The 13,240-nt window shown below is 31.0% G+C and overlaps 1 pseudogene; it reads left to right on the top strand.

The window, feature by feature from the left end:
- The first annotated feature begins 3,737 nt into the window (after positions 1 to 3,737).
- LOC149187389 (iron-sulfur cluster assembly SufBD family protein ABCI8, chloroplastic pseudogene) lies at positions 3,738 to 7,377 on the top strand (annotated as a pseudogene).
- Positions 7,378 to 13,240: the final 5,863 nt, after the last annotated feature.

Genomic DNA, 13,240 nt, shown 5'->3' on the forward strand with positions numbered 1-13,240 from the left:
TACTCTTGGTACTTCCACCTAGCTATTATAAAAAGGGACAGCGCTGGTAGCCCGATGGATATTGTTGTTGATTTGTAGAATTTACTGTTGTAATCTGAACTTTAATCATCGACTCTCTTTAAAGAGCGATAGTTGTAACTTTGCGTTTATGATTAATATATAACTCAGTTTCTGTTCCGTTATCTGATCCTGGAGTAACTGTAGTAGTGCTTCCCTGGGGGCTAAGGGCCTGGCCCTAGTGGATCACTTGCTTCTTGTATCATTATTTTCCAACTACAGTCGTGTGTGGTTTGATTTTGTTTGCATTCCTTTAAATTTGCTTTATTCAGTAATCTTTTGTTCCTGAACATTTCATTGACTTGCTCTGTTATATCAAATTTGTAATTGAAATAGCAAGATTATTATTTGCAACTGAAAATGTTATGTTGTTCATTCTGAGATAATATCGCGCTGTCTAATTCGGATATTGTTGTTTATTTACATATTGATATTGCTACTCGTTTACAGATTAATATTGATGTTAATTTAACTACGGTTCACTTACAATTGTGATTGTTGTTCATTTAACTGTTGTTCAAATATAATTGCAATTGTCGTTCCTTTATATATGTGGTTAATGTCCATTATGCTAGAATAAGATTACTGATTCTATAGTCGGTGTGTGTTCGCACTTAATTAAGTTTGTTGTTCAATTTCTGTTTTGGTTTTTTGTTCCTTTCTTAGATTGCTATTCAATTCCTTTATTAGTTAAAGATTCCTTTCGGTTACGATTGCTACTCAATTCATTCATGTATATTAAGCTTTGATGTTTGATATTTTCAATAGATTAGTCACTGTTCCTTTTCTGCAAATTGAATTGTCATTTCCAACATTTTCTTTGGTGTGAATAGAAAGATCCACAACTATAACGAACATTGACTACTGCTATCTAAGTTCTCAGATTAGAGGTCTTGTCCATAATTGATTTTCATTTACATCAGTTTACAAGGGAAAGAATTATCATTACTGCATCCTTGACTGATGATTGATGTAGTTTCTTGAGTGGATGATTTAGTTACAAAGCATTTAAGTTTCTTTCCATTACAATTAGAGTTTGTTTCTAGCATTTATTTACTTTTGTAAGCACTATACTGCAAACATTACTCTTGAGCAAGTAACCACGTCAAACTGAGTACACTCTTGAGATAAAAATCATACCTAGATTGATAATTAATGTGAAGGTAAATAGAGGTTAAAAACACCTTTTTTGTAGCTCGACAGCTAATAAGTAATACAACTAAAAATGACTAACATGAATGACTAATTTAGTCTAACAGCAACAATGCAACTACCTAACAAGTACTACAATAATATGAATCAGTTTTTTATGTTAGTCATCTTAATTGTGTCAAGAATCATAAACTTACAAGTGATAGGGGATTGAAAGGTCGTTAAAGATTGGTTGAAAGGTTATCCTTCCTTAAACACTTCTTCATCCTCACATGACATATAGGTGACCAACTTTGCATTATTTATCTCTAATAATTTGTAATTTTAAAAATATATTTTTTAATAAATAAAAATTATTTATTTTTTAAAAATCTATTCATTGAATCTAATTGGATCTAGTTCCAATTTGAAATTAAGTTGAAGAGAAATTTTATTTTTAAGACTATAATATCAAATAAAAACTACTTTAATTTCATATTAACCGACCTAGATCCATCTTAACCCTGGATCTATCAAGTGTCGAGAGGGATCCAATCTCTCGAGGTGCAAACTTTTTTTTTCAAGTGCAAAACTTGAGGAAATATTTTCACCTCGAGAGATTGGATCCCTCTCGGCACTTGATTGTTATAGGGTTAATATGGATCTAGGTTGGTTATATAATACTATATAATATCTATATTTGTATTTGTGTCTCTTTTTATTCCCTCTCTCCCCTCTCTCTCCACCATTCTCCCGTTATGTTTTCCTTGTTCCATCCCTCTCCTGCCCCCTCAAATTCCATCTCTCTCTCATTATCTCTAGAGTTCTTCCTCTCTATCCCTTATCTTCCACCTCCCTTTATCTCTCCCCCCTAAGTCACTCTCCCTCTCTCTCTCTCTCTTCTGTCCAACTCTATCACTATCTTCCCCCCTCCCTATCCTTCTCCATCTCTATGTATCCATCTCTCTCCCTTCCCCTTCTCTCCCTATCTCTATCCTCTCCTCTTCTTTCTCTTCCCTCCTCTCCTCTCTCCCTCACTCTCTCTCCACATCTCCCTTCTCACTCCTCTCTCTCTCCACCTCTATCTCTCTATGTCTTTGTTCTTTCAGCCCTCTCTCTCCCACTACAACTCCATCTCTCTCTCTCTCTCTCTCTCTCTCTCTCTCCCCTCTCTCTTCCTTCCTCTTGCTCCCTCTCTCCCACCTCACTCTCTCTCTACCCCATCACTCTCTCCTTCTCTCTCTCACTTTCCTCCAACTTTTTCACTATCTCCCTCCCTCTCTTCGCCCCCTCCCAAACTCTCTCTTAAATTTGATCACATTGTATTGTGTTTAAGAAATTATATAAATTAAAAAAACTTAATTGGCTGTAAAATATTAAACCTATATTTTGAATCAATCATGTCAAAGAAAATAATATAATGAAAAAAAAGTAAAAATCATGCACTATATTTAATCTATTATAATTAGTCAATTTTCTTGCTCTCATCCCTTGGATCCTTAGCTATATATATATATATATATATATATATATATATATATATATATATATATATATATATATATATATATATATATATATATATATATATATAAGAAACGACATACATCCATCTTAGCTTAATTTTATTAAAACCTTAATTTTATTTCTATGGGAATATTTTTAATAGTTTTGGGGATAAAGGGTTTAGATATATCTCAAATTGTAACATATTCCCTTTTAGATTCAATTAAAAAAATGTTGTAAAATTAAATTAAAATAAAATATTTTTACTATGAAATAAGTTATGGTTTTCTGGCATGTGGTATTGATAAGCCATGTTATTAGCCCATGGTATTGTAACAAAGCCAATTTACAAGTTAATATCCATGGTAAAGTGAGGGTGAATATCCATGGTTAACAATCTTCTCATATTGTTATAAAATATTTTGATTTTGAAATAATTTATGTTTTTTTGGCATGTGGTATTCATAATCCATGGTATTGACCCATGGTATTGTAAAAAAGGCTATTTTTTAAAGTTAATAATATCTACCATAATGTGGGGGTGGATATCGATGGTTAAGAATCTTGTCATATTGTTATAAAATATTTTGGTTGTGAAATAAGTTATGATTTTTGGACTTGTAGTATTGATAAGCCATGGTATTGTAACCAAGCCTATTCACTAGTTAATAAAAAAATCAAAATATAACAAATTTAATTTTATTATTTTTATTATTAATTGAGGCCATATTTAAATGTTTACACTCATACCAATATTATTTTTAACTTCTTATTCTTCTTTTTAATTTAGCATCTTATGCAAAAATAACAAATTCTTATTAAAAATAAACCATTTAACCCAATTTCAGTTTATATATTTTATTTTATATTATAAATATTTATTTTATTTTATATTATAAATATTTATTTTATTTTTTCCATTATAAATCATTATTTTCTTTTTCATTTCTACTTTAGCATTGAGTTCAAATAAAATATTCATAGATTACAACATCACATTATAGCACTGCATTTTTCTGTGCCTTGTTGGTATCTGTGTGGAAATGCCAAGAAGGAAGACCATCGACGTGATCTATGGATTTAATGGGATTCAAACCCCAGATGAAGTTTGCATGGGAAACACCCGAGGAGAGCATCAGCGATTAGATGGAGAAAGCGCAAGGTCATTGGGCATGGAGATTTTGGCCATTTGTACCTGGGAATGAATTTTATCTAGAGTTGAGGGTTTAATGATTATGATAATGTAGATCTTGATTGTGGTCAACAATTCATCAAAAGGAAATGCATAAGTAAGGGTTTAATGATTATGATAATGCAGATCTTGATTGCGGCCAATAATTCATCGAAAGAAAATGGACAAGTAAACATTTTTCATGTCCTTATTGTACAGATCAGTTCGCTCCTCCCTAACATTTCTAGGGTCAAAATGCATGAAATTTTATTTTTACTTTTTGCCTTTTTTTCTTTTCACATTTTTTAGTGGCTGATTGTTTGTGTAATGGAATCTACCATGCTCAAATTCAAAGGGCTTGAGTGATGCAAGAAAATTTTCTGGTAGGATGAAAACACTATACCTTCCTCAAATGTTGTTACATGAAATTAAACTTTCTTGTAATCATGAACATAAAATCTTTTATGTTTCATCCTTAGATTATGATCTCAATGCCTATAATTTTAAACCATGTTACTATATTTTAAGTAGAATATACTTAGATCCATTAAACCTTACAACTCTTCAAATCTTAGGTTAATTTCAGCTGAAAAGAAGGAACATGAATGGCTTTTGCAATTTGGACTCAATGCTTATAGAAAATGATTAAAAATGGAAGAACCCAAATGGTCTGATAAATTTTACCCACCCATCAATTTCCAAGAACTTTTCTATTATTCTAAACCTAAACAGAGAGAGTAGAAGAAGAAGAGGAGCCTAGATGAGGTGGACTCTGGCCTGCTTGATACTTTTCAAAATTTGGGCATGCCCTTAACTAGAGGAAGAGATTCACCAACGTTGTTGTGTATGTTGTTTTTGATAGTGTTTTCATTTCTACCACACATAGGTAGACTCTATAGGAAGTTGAGGTTCACTTTTGTTCGTTATAAGAGCTAATTCAGGAGTATCTTGATCTAGTTACGAAGTACCTTGGCAGGGTTGTCCCTCCTACTGATAACTATTATTCTACAATGTATTTTTTTTTAGTGATAGCTCCTTCTATTAAATCCCCAAACACACTTCGTCACCCACAGAAATATCCACTTATTTGAGGATGAATGAGATGGAGACCAGGCAGTTTGAGAGGACTATTATTGTTATAGATGAGAGGCATTATGTGAGGTGAGAGGACTTTTGTGACATATATTGAAGGACGCACTACACCATTTTATGACACCAATCATCTCCATGCCACAGTAGTGGATCTTTATTGCACCGAGGGATAAATGATAAAGTATTCCACTGTAAAGAATTGGTATGTCAGGGACGAGGAATGCAAACATGGGATTTATAATTTTATTATGAAAAGAGGTTTGTGCGATAGAGAAAAATCAAGGATTTCGTGGACCTAAGTAGAGATTGGCTCAACAAGCACCTCGAAATACTCAAGCATTGTTTTGAAAGGCGATGACGTAATTGGAGAGTTCTATTTTGTTTCCTTGAAAAATAACTATCAATAGGGCAAGCAAAGATGATCCATATAGGGAAGGATTGTAGGAGTAGGATCATTTCTAAAATTATATCTATAGGCAAGTCAAGGAACTACTACAAAGGATTAGTGTAGGTGTAACCAAATTCTCATAATGCAAGGAAGTTTTCACAGTGTGATTCGATGCTCATCGGTGACCAGGCAACTTCAAATACTTATTGTTACATTCAGGTACAATTTGAGTTTCATTCTAAAGTCTCTAATTTCATTTATTGATGTTCCTTATTGTGTCCTTGTCTCTCTTAATTTCATTGTGGTAGGATTGGAATGGATTAAAAAATCAAGCATATCATTGACTAAAATAGACACCCACATGTCATTGTGCATACTCTCTATTTTTTATACAATTAGAAGTGAAAAATATGATGTGTGCACAACTAAAAATCCTAGCAGGCATGATGAATCAAGTCTTAACATGGAAATCGAAACCAAGAATCATAAAATATCAATAAATTTGTGACACATAGTAAAAAAACACAATAAAGGATTCTATGCCAACATTGTCTGTTTAGTGCAAGATACTACTAATATTTCATAATTTTTAAAGATGGTGGATGTCATGAATATGCCCTCAAGAAAAGCTACTAACTTGAAGATAAGATGGCCAGTGCAACTATTTACTTTAAATAGGTTAAATTTAGGTAATTAAAACAAGTTTGAAAATCACTAGAAACACCAGTTATTGACTTGAAGATAAGATGGTCAGTGCAACTATTTACTTTAAATAGGATAAATTTAGGTAATTAAAACAAGTTTGAAAATCACTAGAAGCATCACCCCCACATCATTTTATTTCTAGTTGTACAAAGATAATATTGAATAAAATTATGAGCACTTCCATTTAAATTGACCATACATAAAATAACAAACAAGTTTGATGCTTTTAAAAGCTATATCCATATTTTAATATAAGATATGACAAGGATGGCTCATAATTTTAAAGGCTATATCCATCACCAACTATAAGATAAGAGTTAATGAGATGAGAAAATGTTTGTCTTGAAATAACATGTAAATGTAATATTACTTATAACTCATGCATATTGTATCTTATTGTGCATATGTTAATTGTATAACTTCAATCTCGGTAATTTTTCCCATTTAAATTTTCAAATTTGTAGAATTTACATTACACTAGCTTAAATCGAAACACAAATAAAATATCAGAGATATGGCAGGGGAATGAGTAAGCATTTTCACACTGGTTTAAAATTTCCCCTTGTTTGGTAAATAACTAATTCAACACTATTTTTGGTGGAGTATTAAGCTATTAACTGAAGATTAAAAAATGTTTGTCTCTTAAATGACTAAAAAATGATATTTAAAATGTTATTAGAAGTTACATTTCACGTAGCTATATCTACCCTGACGTAACAATAATATTTCAACTCCATTTTTTTATATATAAGTTACATTTCATCTAGCTATAGAAGTTACATTTACGTGTTTTAGATAGAAGATACCTTTTACATAGCTATATCTACCCTAGCATAACTATAATATTCCAACTCTATTGTTTTCACAGTTTTCAACATTTTAAATAGTTGTCTATTTTAGTGTGATTATGCAACTAAATAATTGATATTGTTTAAGACATCTCCTATTTGCAACATTTTGAATTCTTAAGTTGGATCCTGGTTAGGTTTTTGTTACTACCATATATACTGTTTTGAGTATATGGTGTTTTATAAATCACCCAAGAGACTTTAGGAGCAACCTTGAATTGCATGCTTGTTTCCATTATACATCTAATATTTGCAACCCTTTCCACATGAAGAACCCAACAGATGTTGAACATGAAGAAACTACCTCAAAAATTGGGGAATATCAGTTAATATATTTCCAGAGAGGGCTAGATTCAGAGAAGCCAACGACAGCTATCATAAATGGCATTTTTCGAGTTGTATTTAATGAAATCCCACTAGAATTTGCTACTAAAGTAAATCAATTAATGAATTTGAAGCTTGAAGGTAGTGTTGAATAGGTGTTTCAATGTATCTCTATAACACTATCTATCTACATGATTCTAATTCCATTAGATGGTGTTTCAATAACACTATTTTCCAGTGACAAGTGCTAGATGTAGATAGCTTTCTCATGTCCTACAGGTAAATTGTATCATTATATTTCTATGAAATCTCGGAATGTGTTCAAAGTTTGTCTCAGATAAGGAAATATGTATTAACTCTTGAATTTATCTATGTTGTAATAATATCAAGAATAAAGTTTTCATTGGAAATAATTGGGATCTACCATGTAAGTTTACTTTACTACATGAAATTATTCATTTGTTAGACCCCAACTAGTTAGGGTTGAATTTATTTGTTTTGTAATGAGATTAAGAATAAAGTTGTAATATTTATTCACTACATGAAATTGTTTATCTGTTAGAGCCCAACTTATTAGGACTATGAACAATCCTCTTTCATGACAATATTTATGAATGCTCTATTCCTGCTTAATGAATTATATATTATAGAAAGGTGGAAAATAAATGAGATGAAATTGAATGGTTGTTGTTTTAAAATGTGTGGAGGGATAAAATCATTTTTAGTTGCGTTCAAATATTTTGGAGCACCCACTAAATTGCTTCATTTTCCTCCTAGTTAATTCCATTTCTACTATCCCAATGCTTCTATAAGTCCTCCAAAGTGATCCCTTAACTATCTTGGAGGGAAATTGATTACTTTATTGGAACCCACAGCTTACAATTTGATTAGGAGAAAGGGATAAGAAAGCTTCATATTCTTCAATATATTATGTAAGTTAAAAGCATATCAAATGATTTCCTTTTTGTTTAATTGATACGACAATCACTCGAGTATTTGTTAGGATTTTGAGACCTTTTTCAACAATTTTTTCTTTTTTTTTTCTTCTGAAAATTATGTTCTCAATTAAAGAAATTAAAGAAAAGGTGAAAATGACGCAATGGAAGGATTTTCTGTTTTAGTTCCTAAGAATTCCTTGCTAATGTGAAGGTCTTGGTATTTTCTTGACTCAAGATTAGTCGCATTTGACTTCCTAGCATTTCTTTTAATTTCATTTTTGTTGTGTTTATATTGCTATCCTTGAAGTTGGTGATCTACTGTGTGTGTAATACAAAGTATTAACTACTAAGCAATCTCAAAGGTGATATTGATGGATGGCTAATTTTAAATGTCCCTACTTGACACTTTAGTATTACATGATCATGCAAAGAAATTATTAATCAATATTAGAGGGAATATTATTAATGTGAAGTGTTTCTTGGCTTGTCATATAATTATTGCATTTTGGCCCCCATTAATATATTTGAGGCTACTTTTTGGTTGTTACTTGTGGAGCTTCCCTTTGGCTCAGAAAAACATCAAGGATAAATGTCCATTGCGTTGGCATTGGAAATCATCAACGAGGAATTCACCAACTGAAGTCGAGGACATAGGAGAAATTGGTACAATGAGCGGATAACCACTAGGGGAACACTGAGGCACCATAATTTCTTGTGTATTTAGATTCACTCAAAATTAACTAGTCACAAAAAGTACCTTCTTTTTCTAAATATTTTCATGTATATATAAATACTAAAAACACAATTTCAGACTAATTATTCAAACTAATAATTATTTGATATTCATAATTTATAATTAAATAGTATAATATGATTAATATTATAGGACACAACTAAAGGGTCTGACTATAAGCAGCATTGTGACAATATATGTACACTTCTCATTATATTAGACAATCATCTCTTAGAGTGTGATATCCATCCAATGAAATGTATTCCTATAGGCCATTGTGGGATTGAAAGTTTTTATTTCTATGGACAACTGGTGATATATTTTCTTAGGCCTTAGTGTTCTGGTTCCCTAGGGTTTTGATGCTACTCACAGGTAGCACCTTCATTCAACCAAGTGAGGTACTCATCTTGGAAATTTGAATCATTTTGTCTCCATAATCAAATATGATGTTGTATCAATCTCATGATCCTAAAAACATAGGTCATAATAGCAAGGAAATTTTATTGTGGACAAAAGAATATCCAAATTTAAGGAACATGACTCTTTTAGAACAAGCAATAAGGATATTTGTTACACTGATCTTTTTTTTTTCCATTTGTTTTCACAAGTTATATATTGCCTGATATTTTTAACATGTAACTTAGTTGGTATGATTGTGTCTAAGGTTTTGTTGAAGGTTGAATACTAAGTTTCTAAGGTGTTATTTTCTATGGTGACGTCTTATCTTATTGGATTATATAGCTCATCTAGCCACATAGTGGCCACTATCAAATGTTGAGGTATATGTTGTATAAATCTTTTGTAGTCTACTTTATTTTATATTCAAGTATTCATCGTATTTCATGTATTATACTCTACATTGTATCTTCTTTCATTTTCAGGATAGGAACTCAATATTGATGGTAAGAAGCGGCAATTGAAGAAAGAGGAGAACAATAACACTAGAGGGACAAATGAAAAATGAGAGAGAGAAGAGAATATGTCTAGTGATACCCTTAAAGCCAATATCTTTCATAAGACACACTCATAGAGGCTAATGGTCAAGCCTTCAGAGTTGGTGAATTCACTCGCAATGCTTTGGCAACACAATGATAATGTTTTGAAATAATGAAACAATATTTCATGTGTAAATTGTAGTCCAACTAATATTAAGTTGAAAACTCATATTGTAATACTTGATATTTTGTATAATAAAATTTATATGGTTGAAATTATTTTTATTTGAACTTTATATTATTTAGTATTGTAATTAACATATGTAACTTTGTTTTATCATATTAGATAAACATGCACATTGTATGGCATTTTTCTAAAATTTAGACGCAAAATCATACTAATTAATTTATGTTGATTAATAATGAACACATAACATCAATCTAAAACTACTAAATTAGTAGTTTATATTAATTAATGATGAACATGAATAAAATGAATAATATGTGACTAAATTAGTCGTTTATAATGAATATGAATGAAATTAAATGAAATTAATAGAAACTTCTAAATTGGTCATTTATATAATGAATATGAAAATACCAAAAAAAGATAAACAACTACTACAAATGATAATTTTTTTATTAAAATGATGACTAAAGTTTGCATATATATGACTATTAGTAGCTAATTTACAGTATCTTATAACACGACTAAAATTTATTCATATTTCTTTGGTCATTAATTGGTTTCAAATGTTGACTAAAATTTTCATATATATTACTATTAGTAGCTAATTTACAGTATCTTATAACACGACCAACATTTTGGTCATTAAATAGTTTTCTCAAGGATCCATATAGTAATATATTTTGTTGTATATTTGGTCATTAATTGTGACAATTAATGACTAAAGAAATGAAAAATTTATGACTAAATATACTACTAGATGGTCAAATTGAGGAAACCAATTAATGACTAAGCTAAAAATGACGAAAAGTTGGTCATGTTATAAGATACTGTAAATAAGCTACTATTGGTCACCGACTGAAAAATGGTCGTTTATATGAAAATTTTAGTTGTTGTTTTAGTAACTAATTAGACATTTTGTACTAGTGTTTGTTCTCAATGCGTACGTGAAGTTCTTGTGATTACTAGCTGACCTGCACTCACAGGAGGTCTCCCTATCGAGCTGTGAGGTTTTGTTTATAGTTTTGTTTTTCATTACTTACTTTTAGTATTATCGTTCCTTTTAGTGATCTTTTCCATCATAATTACATTTCTGATGATTCTCATTTTGATTACAGAGTACTCATAAAAACAAAAACACTAAAAGGATTTCAATTATTGAATGCATCTTCTTTCCAACACTTAATTACTTCGTAGTTTAATTCAATTTCTTAAATGTTAATGAAACACTATTTAGAGTCTAAATACACACACAATTAATCATTCTCAAGTTGTAAAGATTTTCATTTCATTTTCTGCAAGTAGGAATTAGATCCTTTTTATTACAACTTTCTCTTTCATGCAATTAATATAGAATTTCCTTATTGCAATTCAATATAGAAGTTTCTTTCTATAAGTTAGTATAGAATGTTTTTAATTCTGCAATATAGAACTAGATTGTTTCTTTCTTCAATTTGGTTTCTAAGCATTTTCCTTTCATACAATTAGAAGAATGTTTGAATTCTACAATTTGGATAGATTTTCAAAAAAAATATCAAAGTAGTGAATTTCAATTAGGATTTAATATAAATTTGGATTAATATAGCATGTGCGTAGTTATTCTCCAAATTGTGTGAAAGAAAATTGCATACTTTGAATTAGTTTCATTTCTAGAATCAATCAATTCACTGAAAGAATCATAGCATATATAGTGCACATACATTTCATAAGTACACCAATCATGTTTGACAATTAATGAAATAAATTAAGAGAAATTAATTTACCAAACATTTTGGCATTGTTATCGGGGAAGTGTATATAGGATCCATTCTTGCATATCATCTTTAGGAGCTTTTAATTTTAATAAAATTGAAAAATGATAAAAAAAAACATTTATGCATAGAGAAATGGATTCTAGGGTTAGATTTGTAAGTAGAGGTAGAAGTTCAATTCCAACATCATCACCTACTCCCCATAGACCTCATAGTGCCACACCATCCACCCATACTCACATATCATCATTCGCATGTAGACATAGACTTCCTGAGGTGCACAGATATGAAATCCAACCTAGAGATTCACCAACTTCCTCTACCAAAGTTGTAGTTGAAGAACCTACGTCCCCAATAGAAGGAGTAATTTACCTCTCTTCGATAAGAGATCAAATTATATGAAAAGAACTAGAGGTTCCTAGTGAAAAAGAAGAAGAATAAACTTATTTTAACATACCATTAGTAGAGGAACCAGAAGAAGAGCTAGATAATCCTATAATAGAACCCTATATTAGCTATGAGGAATCTACAATGCGAGGGGAAGGAGAAGGAAATGTACTTAGTGTAAATGGTGAACTTAGGATTGGAGGTGGAAGAGGCAGAGGAGGAAATAGAGGAGGAGGTGGAGGTAGAGGTGGTATAGCTGGTAGGGGAGAACCAAATCCTTATGGATTTCCCATCTTTGATGAAGATGCCACATCCACAGTGAAGAACATCTCACCCTCCATCCTCTCTAATTTCCATGGTTTAAGACATGAGGACCAGGTAGAGGTGGTATAGCTAGCAGCTGAAATAGGAAATTTCCTTGATAATTTCAAAAAATATATCTGAAGGAGTCTTAGGGAACAAGCAAAAAGTTGATAATTCTACATTATGTATTTTCTATCCCAAGTGTAGGAAGAAATATGCCTTAAGAGAATGTCCCCTTTATAGTATAGAAATTTGTGTCATATGTGTTTAAAATCATAACACAAAGGAATGTACTTCAATACCTGGTCTTAAAGTTGTTTTTTAAGATGAACCTTGAACAAACCAAGCTAAATCTGTTTGTATTTTTGCTAAAATACTATGCAAAAATCAACAATAAAGCATGACTGAAGGTTTCAATACTCAATCATATGCACAACCATAGAAGAATTGGATTGCACCCAGATCCATGGCAACCTTGGCCCCCACAATTTAAAAGTCCACCTTGGGCACAAGGTTGGAAAAATCCTTATGGAAAATATCCTCAATATCTTGAATTCCAATAACCATATCCTTCTTTTCCACCACAATGTTATCCTCCTCAACTAGCTCAACCTTCATTTCAAAGTCCAAATCAACAACTTTCATTACCATTTCTTCAAAAACCCAATCAACTACCTACCCAACCACTTCCAAACCCAAACAATAAAAATAAACAAGTTATTTATAATATAAAAGAATAAAATATTCAAGCTTGTATGATTACCCCATTAGGTCTAAATGATGT

The sequence above is a fragment of the Pinus tabuliformis genome, chromosome 3_1 (assembly GCF_031772625.1).
Source record: "Pinus tabuliformis cultivar Carrire ecotype Pingquan chromosome 3_1, CPIR1, whole genome shotgun sequence".
Lineage (NCBI taxonomy): Eukaryota > Viridiplantae > Streptophyta > Pinopsida > Pinales > Pinaceae > Pinus > Pinus tabuliformis.